This window comes from Podarcis raffonei, chromosome 4 (genome assembly GCF_027172205.1).
Source record: "Podarcis raffonei isolate rPodRaf1 chromosome 4, rPodRaf1.pri, whole genome shotgun sequence".
NCBI lineage: Eukaryota > Metazoa > Chordata > Lepidosauria > Squamata > Lacertidae > Podarcis > Podarcis raffonei.
The window spans coordinates 17,333,101-17,342,018 of NC_070605.1; the positions used below are offsets into that span (position 1 = coordinate 17,333,101).

Sequence of the window (8,918 nt, forward strand, 5' to 3'; positions counted from 1 at the left end):
TCGAACCGCCAACCTTCCCTTCTGACCGGCAAGCCCTAACCCGCGTCCCTCCTAATATAGTGGTAATAACATGCAAAGAATTAAAACGGCTATATACCATATTTTTCTGTGTATAACAAAAGGTTTTTTGACCCAAAAACGATGTCAAAAAATGGGGCTCGTCTTATACATGGGTTGTGGAGTGTTGTGACGTGCAATTGATTGCAGCTGGGAGCTGGAGATTGGTAGCTGCGGCAGGGGCCGCTGCTGATTGGCTGCCGCTGCGGCAATCGGGTGGGCAATTCGGGACTGCTGGCGGCGAACACGCAGGTGAGAAGCTGCTTCCGCGATATATGCTGTTGTCTGCAGTGATTTTCCGCAATCCCCCCCCAAAAAAGCTCAACAACTCTGGGCAATTTCCCCCCATTTTCTTAAATTTGAGTCCCCAGAGATAGGGGGTGTCTTATACATGGTGGCGTCTTATAGATGGAAAAGTACGGTAAATATAATCCATAATAATATGCAATACAAAATACTATGCAATTGATAATAAGAAGCAGCGACAAATTATTATCAATGCCAACCCAGCAATTTAAACCATGGGCAGATGGATCTGAGCCCACCCCACACTTCATGGGCTCTTCCCAACAGCTGTTTTTCTTCCAGATGTGCTCGCTTCTGGGGATTAACTCAGGGATACAGCAGGGTGGTTGGGAAATAAATGAGGGCCATATTCAGCATTCTTTCCTGCAATACAACTCTCTTTTAAACTTCACCCTCTCACATACTATTCTGCACTGCAGATTTATCCGTATTTAGAAGCACAGCTCTGCCACCATCAGATATAGGAGAGGTTGCCAATATGGTACTCACCAGATGCTGTTGTTGTGGCCCATCATCTGATCAGCATGGCCAATGGTTAGGGGTGATGGATGCTGTAGTCCAGCAAAATCTGGCAGGTGCTATATTGACTTTTCCAGAAATATAGCTTAGCCCCAGGGCAGCTATTGCACCATTAAAACAAGCAAGCCCATTCTGTTTAAAGAATATTTGCTACCACCCACTCCAAAGATCATTCACAGAAGACGAGGAATAATAAACCGTATCCATTTGCTCTGAACATAAACATTTCATAACAAGACATCACAGCGTGCGTTCGTCTCCTGAAGCACACTTTGATGGCCGGCGGTTGACCTAACATTTTCACAAGGATGCTTTTTCAAAAAAGAAAAAATGGAGAAGGGGAGACAAGTAAATGCGGCTGAAAGCAATCACATCTTACCTGTCAACGAAACATAGCACTGCACATGGGCTTGCCAATTACCTGCGCATCTTCTTTAAAAAAAGGAATCTTGAAAAGTGACATTTGCACAAACAATTAGAACTCATATTCCCATCATTTGGCATTCCAATCTGTTCACTCAGTGCTTGGCCAGATCTCAAATAAAAAGAAGTCAAAAGTCTAGTTGGATTCCTTGCATACTATGTGGTACATCGCAGCTGGCCCTCTTTCATGGTAGCTACCCTTATTTTCTCTTTTGCCTTAATTAGTAATGGATTAAAGCCTTCCCTCCCATACAGTCCCTCAAAATTATTCTTCATCCACTCTGGTCTTTGAAATGAGAGAAACAGGTATCCACCAATAGACTTCCCATAAAATCTCTACACCAAGGAGCTGTCATAACCTTTGGCATGCAGCTTTGCTAAAGGAAAATACAGAGATTCTTGCACCGGTTTGCTTCCTGTCTTCACTCTCTCTCTGCTCTTCCATGTTCTTATTCACTCCAAGAATCTTAATAACCATCTGCTTTTTTTAAAAAAAAGATAAATTAATAAGCAAACGTAGATTTGTATAACTAACAATGAGTTAAATGCATGCAAGTTCTGCTCAAGAGTAGACTAAAATTAATGTACACAAGTTAGTTATGTCTAGTCATTTCAATGGGTCTACTCCGAGCAGGACTCACATTGGTTACAAACCCTTATCGTCACGATCAATATTATAAGAAACAAAATGCATACAATAATTGCAAGCAAAGAGAAATGAAATGAAGTTTATCGCCGACCATGAGTAAAAAATGGAACACACACTTCCAAGTTTTTGGAGTCTGAGAATGAAAGTGTTGAAACCAAGGTACCACTTTATTTATAACATGTCCTGTCTTGATCTCCTTTCCCCTGGATGAAGTTTGTCACTTGCCACTGTCCTTCAGAGATGGCAGCTCCTCAAATCCCACACACTCATGCACTTGACAGCGCCAGAGTGTGGTGCAGTAGCAGACGTGTTCCTCTTAAAAACCGGCTTTTTAACCTGGGTATTTTGAGCTGCTGCTGATGTGTTTTACTCTGGTCCTTGTATGCCTGTAGAAGGGCTTTTACTGCTCAAGGGGCTCGTTGCATCTTGACCCTCATTATTGAATCCTGCCCTGTAGCTGTCTCCTTCTGCAATATCATTTCCTTTCTGGAAATTGAGGCAAAATTAATTAGACAACTCTGCCTGACTTGGCAACCAGCAGCTACCGTTTTAACTGCTGTGATGCAGACCACCAAGATCTCGTTCCTGGTCCGTCACCACCGAGTCAGACTCCATGAGCATATATGTGAAATTAAGGTCTTTTGGTCCTGGCATGCATCATGGTGCACTTGTTGATGCTGAATCGCATTTGTCATTTAACCATCTATCAACTCGCTTTGCAGAGGTCCTTTGGGAGTGCTTCACAATCTACCGTATTTTTCGTCCCATAGGACGCTCCGTCCCATATGACGCACCTAGTTTTTTTGGGGGGAAATAAAGGGAAATTTTTTTCCCTTTATTTCCCTCTCAAAAGCAGGTCGGGGAAACCGAACCAGGTCAAGGAACAGCGGGATGGCGGCGCTGCGCCTCCCTGCTGTCCCCCGTGCTAGTGGGGCTGGCTGATGTCTGCCCAGCGCGAGGGGCACTCGGCTTTAGGGCGCCCCGCCCGCCGGGCGGCAGGCTGATATCTGCAGCGTGGGGAGCCCTGCGGGGAACTCCTGCAGGACTCCCCACGCTGCGGATGTCTGTCCGGCGCGCGGGGCGCTCTGCTTCAGGGCGCCCCGCCCGCTGGGCGGCAGGCTGCTATCCGCAGCGTGGGGAGCCTTGCAGGGAACTCCTGCAGGGCTCCCCACACTGCAGATGTATGCCCGGCGCGCGGGGCGCTCTGCTTCAGGGCGGCCCGCCCGCCGGGCGGCAGGCTGCTATCTGCAGCGAGGGGAGCCCTGCGGGGAACTCCTGCAGGGCTCCCCACGCTGCGGATGTCTGTCCGGTGTGCGGGGTGCTCTGCTTCAGGGCGCCCCGCCCGCCGGGCGGCAGGCTGCTATCCGCAGCATGGGGAGTCCTGCGGGGAACTCCCGCAGGGCTCCCCATGCTGCGGATGTGTTCCCGGAGCGTCGGGCGCCCTGAAAGCAGAGTGCCCGGCGCTCCGGGAAGCAGGCTGCTATCCACAGCCTAGACATCCCTGCGGGACCTCCCGCAGGGCTGCCTAGGCTGCTGATGTCTTCCTGAAGCCTGGAGAATGAGAGGGGTCGGTGCGCACCGACCCCTCTCACTCTCCCAGCTTCAGCGAAAGCCTGCATTCGCCCCATAGGACGCACCCAGATTTCCCCTTCATTTTTGGAGGGGGAAAAGTGCGTCCTATAGGGCAAAAAATACGGTATGTTTGTTTTAACAACCCTGAACCATTTACTATCACTTGGCCACTTCACTGTTCACTCCTAACCAGTTTAAAGGTAAAGGTACCCCTGACCGTTAGGTCCAGTTGCAAACAACTCTGGGGTTGCGGCGCTCATCTCACTTTACTGGCCAAGGAGCCAGCGTTTGTCCGCAGACAGCTTCTGGGTCATGTGGCCAGCATGACTAAGCCGCTTCTGGCAAACCAGAGCAGCACACGGAAACACTGTTTACCTTCTCACCGGAGTGGTACCTATTTATCTACTTGCACTTTGATGTGCTTTCGAACCACTAGGTGGGCAGGAGCAGGGACCAAGCAACAGGAGCTCACGCCGTCGTGGGGCACAGCAGCATATTCTTGCATTGCAGAGGGTTGGACTCTATGATCCTCAGGGTCCCTTCCAACTCTATGATATCTCTCCATTCAGAGAACTGCCCATTTATTCCTACTTTTTGCTTTCTGCAACTTACCCAGTTCCTGATCCACAAAAGGACCTCTCCACTTATTCCTTGACTGCTAAGCTTACTCAGGAGTCTTTGGTGAGGTAGTTTGTTGAAAGCTTTTAGAAAGTTCACGGGCTCTCTGTCAACCTCTATCTATACACTTGGTGTCACTCTCAAAGAACGCTAATAGGTTTGTGAGACAAGACTTGCCCTTTCAGAAGCCATGCTGACTCGGCTTCAGTAAGGGCTTGTTCTTCTATATGCATGGCTATTTCATCTTGAACAATGTTGTTGTTGTTGTTGTTGGTGGTGGTGGTGGTGTTTAGTCATTTAGTCGTGTCCAACTCTTCATGACCCCATGGACCAGAGCATGCCAGGCACTCCTGTCTTCCACTGCCTCCCACAGTTTGGTCAAACTCACGCTGGTAGCTTTGAGAACACTGTCCAACCATCTCGTCCTCTGTCGTCCCCTTCTCCTTGTGCCCTCCATGTTTCCCAATATCAGGGTCTTTTCCAGGGAGTCTTCTCTTCTCATGAGGTGGCCAAAGTACTGGAGCCTCAGCTTCAGGATCTGTCCTTCCAGTGAGCACTCAGGGCTGATTCCTTCAGAATGGATAGGTTTGATCTTCTTGCAGTCCATGGGACTCTCAAGAGTCTCCTCCAGTACCATAATTCAAACGCATCAATTCTTCGGTGATCAGCTTTCTTTATGGTCCAGCTCTCACTTCCATACATCACTCCTGGGAAAACCATAGCTTTAACTATACGGACCTTTGTTGGCAAGGTGATGTCTCTGCTTTTTAAGATGCTGTCTAGGTTTGTCATTGAACAATACTTCGCACCAATTTTCCCAGGACAGACGTTAAGCTGCCTGTACTATCCAGGATCCCCCAGATCCCCTTTTAAAAATGGGTGATACATTAGTCCTCAGGTATAGAGGCTGATCTGAGGGACAAGTTACATATTTTTGTTACAAGATCAGCAATGTCACATCTGAGTTCTTTGAGATCTCTCAGGTAGAATGCCATCCGGACCCAAGATTTGCCTGTTTGTATTTTGTCTATAGTCTGTTATTTAGATGGCCCATGGATTTGATCCAGCAAGCCGCTGCTTACGTTCTTTTGCCTCATTCAGTTTGACCCTTAGATGATATTTTAAATTGGAAACAGAATGCTTAGACTATGTTGACCTTGGTCTGACCTAGTAAGGCAATTCTTATACACTTCGCTAATGCATTTCCAAGCTGGCTATGGAACCACAAAGGCTAAAAATGTGTGTTTTAAAGAGTGAATAAAAAGTGGATACACAGCCTGTATAAACCTTCATTGAAAGGCTTCCCCTTAACTCAAAGCTGCTACCATTTTAGGCGGGCAAGCCCCACGGGCACCTAAGTCATATGACCTGGCAACCTAGCATAGAGACTCTTTTAAAGGCTTGTTTTCCTTCTGCCAGGTTTAGGCAAAGCAGAAGCAGTCCCGCTGCTGAACGGGGATCAGATCTGATGTAACTTTACATTGGCTTAATTTACACCGACTTACTTTACGCTCACTGGAAGGACAGATCGTGAAGCTGAGGCTCCAATACTTTGGCCACCTCATGAGAAGAGAAGACTCCCTGGAAAAGACCCTGATGTTGGGAAAGATGGAGGGCACAAGGAGAAGGGGATGACAGAGGACGAGATGGTTGGACAGTGTTCCTGAAGCTACCAGCATGAGTTTGACCAAACTGCAGGAGGCAGTGGAAGACAGGAGTGCCTGGCGTGCTCTGGTCCATGGGGTCACGAAGAGTCGGACACAACTAAACGACTAAACAACAACACTTTACGCCAGCTTCCTGTACACAGGATTGCTCCCTTAATCCCAAAATTCAGAGAACTGTGGATTTTTAAGGCTAGCTGGGTTTTGGTTCATCTGTTAATTCAGGAAGTAGAAATCTGGTCTATTTGCCTTAAAGTGCTATCCAAACTCAATTTCTCCCCCAAACCTAGTCCCAATAAAGGCATTGTCCACTTGTGGACTTTGGATGTTTTCCTTATGGAGTAACTCAGTGATTCTTCTATGTCTTGCAAATGGCTTCTGGAGAAGCCACTCTGCATGTCCAATCAAGATCTGCAAGCCAAAGCTATTTCCTGTCCATCCAGGAACTCAAGGCACTGCTACATTAATAAAAGAAATAAGTACGGCAATCACAATAATTCCCTTGCATTAGAAGCGCAGGAATTAAAACGTGGCCTTCTTCATTAATGCCTCGACTTTCCATCAGCAGGGGGAATGTGTATACACACAGCCAGCCGCCCACAACTCCAGAGGAGCTGCTCTTAATTATATTACAAGTGGAACCTTCCGCAGGTAATCAGAATGCAGGACTAATATGTAATTATTCCCCCCATCAATATATAATAGACACTATTAATCAAATTTAGAGTTTCTGGTGTGCAATGATTATTTTCTAGGGGGGGAATTATTCACTTTTTAAGGAAGAGAGAATTCTGTTTATCATTCTGCAAATGGGCTTCTCTTGTTTATTAGCTACATAATTTAACAGAATTATTTTTCCGAAGCTAGCTGAATAATGTGGTGTGTGTCTGAGATGAGCTAAGTATAGACAGCTCTGAGTTGTTGTCAGAACTGCAGGCAAGATCCACTGCGGCTCTTTGTCTCCAACTAATACAGCCAGTACCATAAACTTCTATCGTTTGCTCACGTATGGATTTGGTTCCTCTCAGCTCTGAGTGCCAGATCTGCATAGCTCAGCTGAGGAGAGGGCCTGTGTGTGCCTCTACAATTGTGCATGTACATCCCATGTGTGTGTATTACAGTGAAATTGGCCACGCCCATTCCTGACCTGTGACCCCTGGAGGGTTGGCCAATGGTGGACATGGCCCCTGAGCCAAAAACTGTTAGCCATCCCTGGTTTCCATAGTGCTATCAACATGCACAGTTCTTGCAAAGTATAAAATAATCAGGTCCTACCTTGGTGACTTGTCACAGAGGAACGTGTGATGTTCTGTTGCGGGTGCTGTGCAGGAAGGAGCAGACAGAAACCTTGGGATTGATTTGGTACATCTTATATGACTTATCGTTAGCATCAATTAGTGACATTAACTGCAACTGCACTTTACAGCTACTAAATTCCATATACAGTGGTACCTCAGGTTAAGTACTTAATTCGTTCCGGAGGTCTGTACTTAACCTGAAACTGTTCTTAACCTGAAGCACCACTTTAGCTAATGGGGCCTCCTGCTGCCGCCGCGTCGCCGGAGCACGATTTCTGTTCTCATCCTGAAGCAAAGTTCTTAACCTGAAGCACTATTTCTGGGTTAGCAGAGTCTGTAAATTGAAGCGTCTGTAACCTGAAGCATATATAACCTGAGGTACCACTGTACACACAGCTCCCACTATCCGCCTGTTCACTATGCAAGAATTCACTTATCCAAACATAAACAAATATGCCCCAGCCTCGCTATACATACCACAGGTTCAGATACAGAGTTTTCCCACTTTCTTACTTGTTTGTGTTTTTTTGTGGCAGAAACTCATGCCAGATCCCTTCTCCAGCCACACCACCTCTCCGAAGGCCACTCACAATCCTTGCTTCACACCCCCACTGAGTGTGTGTTTTCTGGCTGAGATGTGCCCTTGAGCTCTAAGAACATCTCTAGCTTGTCTAGATGGAAGTGTGTGAGAGTGTGTAGAAACTAGCTTACTGCCTCTCCCCATATAAACCTACCTAGACCCTGCAATAATCATCTGAGGCCCTTCTTCATGCGCCTCCTCCACGAGAGGTCTGGAGCATGGCAACATGAAGAAGGGCCTTTTCTGCAGTGGCTCCCCGCTTGTGGAAAGCTTTCCCTAGGGAGGCGCGCCTGGTACCTTCATTACATATCTTTAGGCACCAGGAGAAAACGTTCCTCTATAACCAAGCCTATGGCTGATTAAACAATCTATGGCCTTTTCAATGTGCTTGTGAAAGGCAAGGTTATTGGTTGGTTGGTTGGTTGGTTGGTTTGGTATGTATTCTCACTTTGTATTTTTATGCTACAAACTGCCTCGTGATCTTTAGTCGAAAGGCATTATATAAATTTAATAAATAAAATAAACAGATAAAAGGGCAAACTTCATCGTGTCTGGAAGGTCACAGACTGGCAATCCCTGGTTTAGGCCAAGCAGATAAAACCCACGTACAATTGTTATTGCAAGTTAAAAGTCTGTCTAGATAGAAATGCTCTCACTTTGTGACATCACAGTCACTGTTAGGGAGACACACACACACATACACCCCGGTGAGGAAGTTCTATTGTGTTGAACCAAAGGCGGAATGTTCCGGAAGGCCTGCCAACGCCATCTTGGTAGTCAATATGACCTCAAAAACTAATTGGCAATTGTGGCAAGAATGAGCTCATATATTATATTTTCACTTACTTTGATATATGCTAATTGGCTTGTTTTGATGCTATGCTTACCTCTGGGCCTTGAGATGCTGAGCTCTAGGCCCAGAGAGGGAAGAAGCTTTGGTTGGTTTCCCTCCTAGGTGTGCTGGGAGGCTGTGGGTAAGCTGACGCATGCTGTGTTGTGCATAAAGGATGTATACGCTTTTGCTTGGGAGTGGTCAAGTCACAATGACCTCTCACTGCCGCGGTACCCATCCTGCGTCTGTAAAGGCAGTGAGGCTCTGCTTGCTGCATTGTAAATGTACGCCTTTCTTTAATAAATCACTGGAACTGGCCATTCTGGCGGGTTTTTTTATATACATCTTTTTGGTATCCTTGCATCAAACCACTTGAATGGACTCTCACTGAGACCTGCAG

General features: G+C 46.7%; 1 long non-coding RNA gene across 1 annotated transcript; it reads right to left on the reverse strand.

Moving 5' to 3' along the window:
* Positions 1-1,842: 1,842 nt before the first annotated feature.
* On the reverse strand, positions 1,843-8,541 carry LOC128412536 (uncharacterized). The gene is made up of 3 exons (XR_008330101.1): positions 8,135-8,541; positions 7,084-7,129; positions 1,843-2,440 (listed from the first exon to the last, which is right to left on the reverse strand). It is a non-coding gene; the product is annotated as an uncharacterized LOC128412536 (long non-coding RNA).
* Between the last annotated feature and the right edge of the window lie 377 nt (positions 8,542-8,918).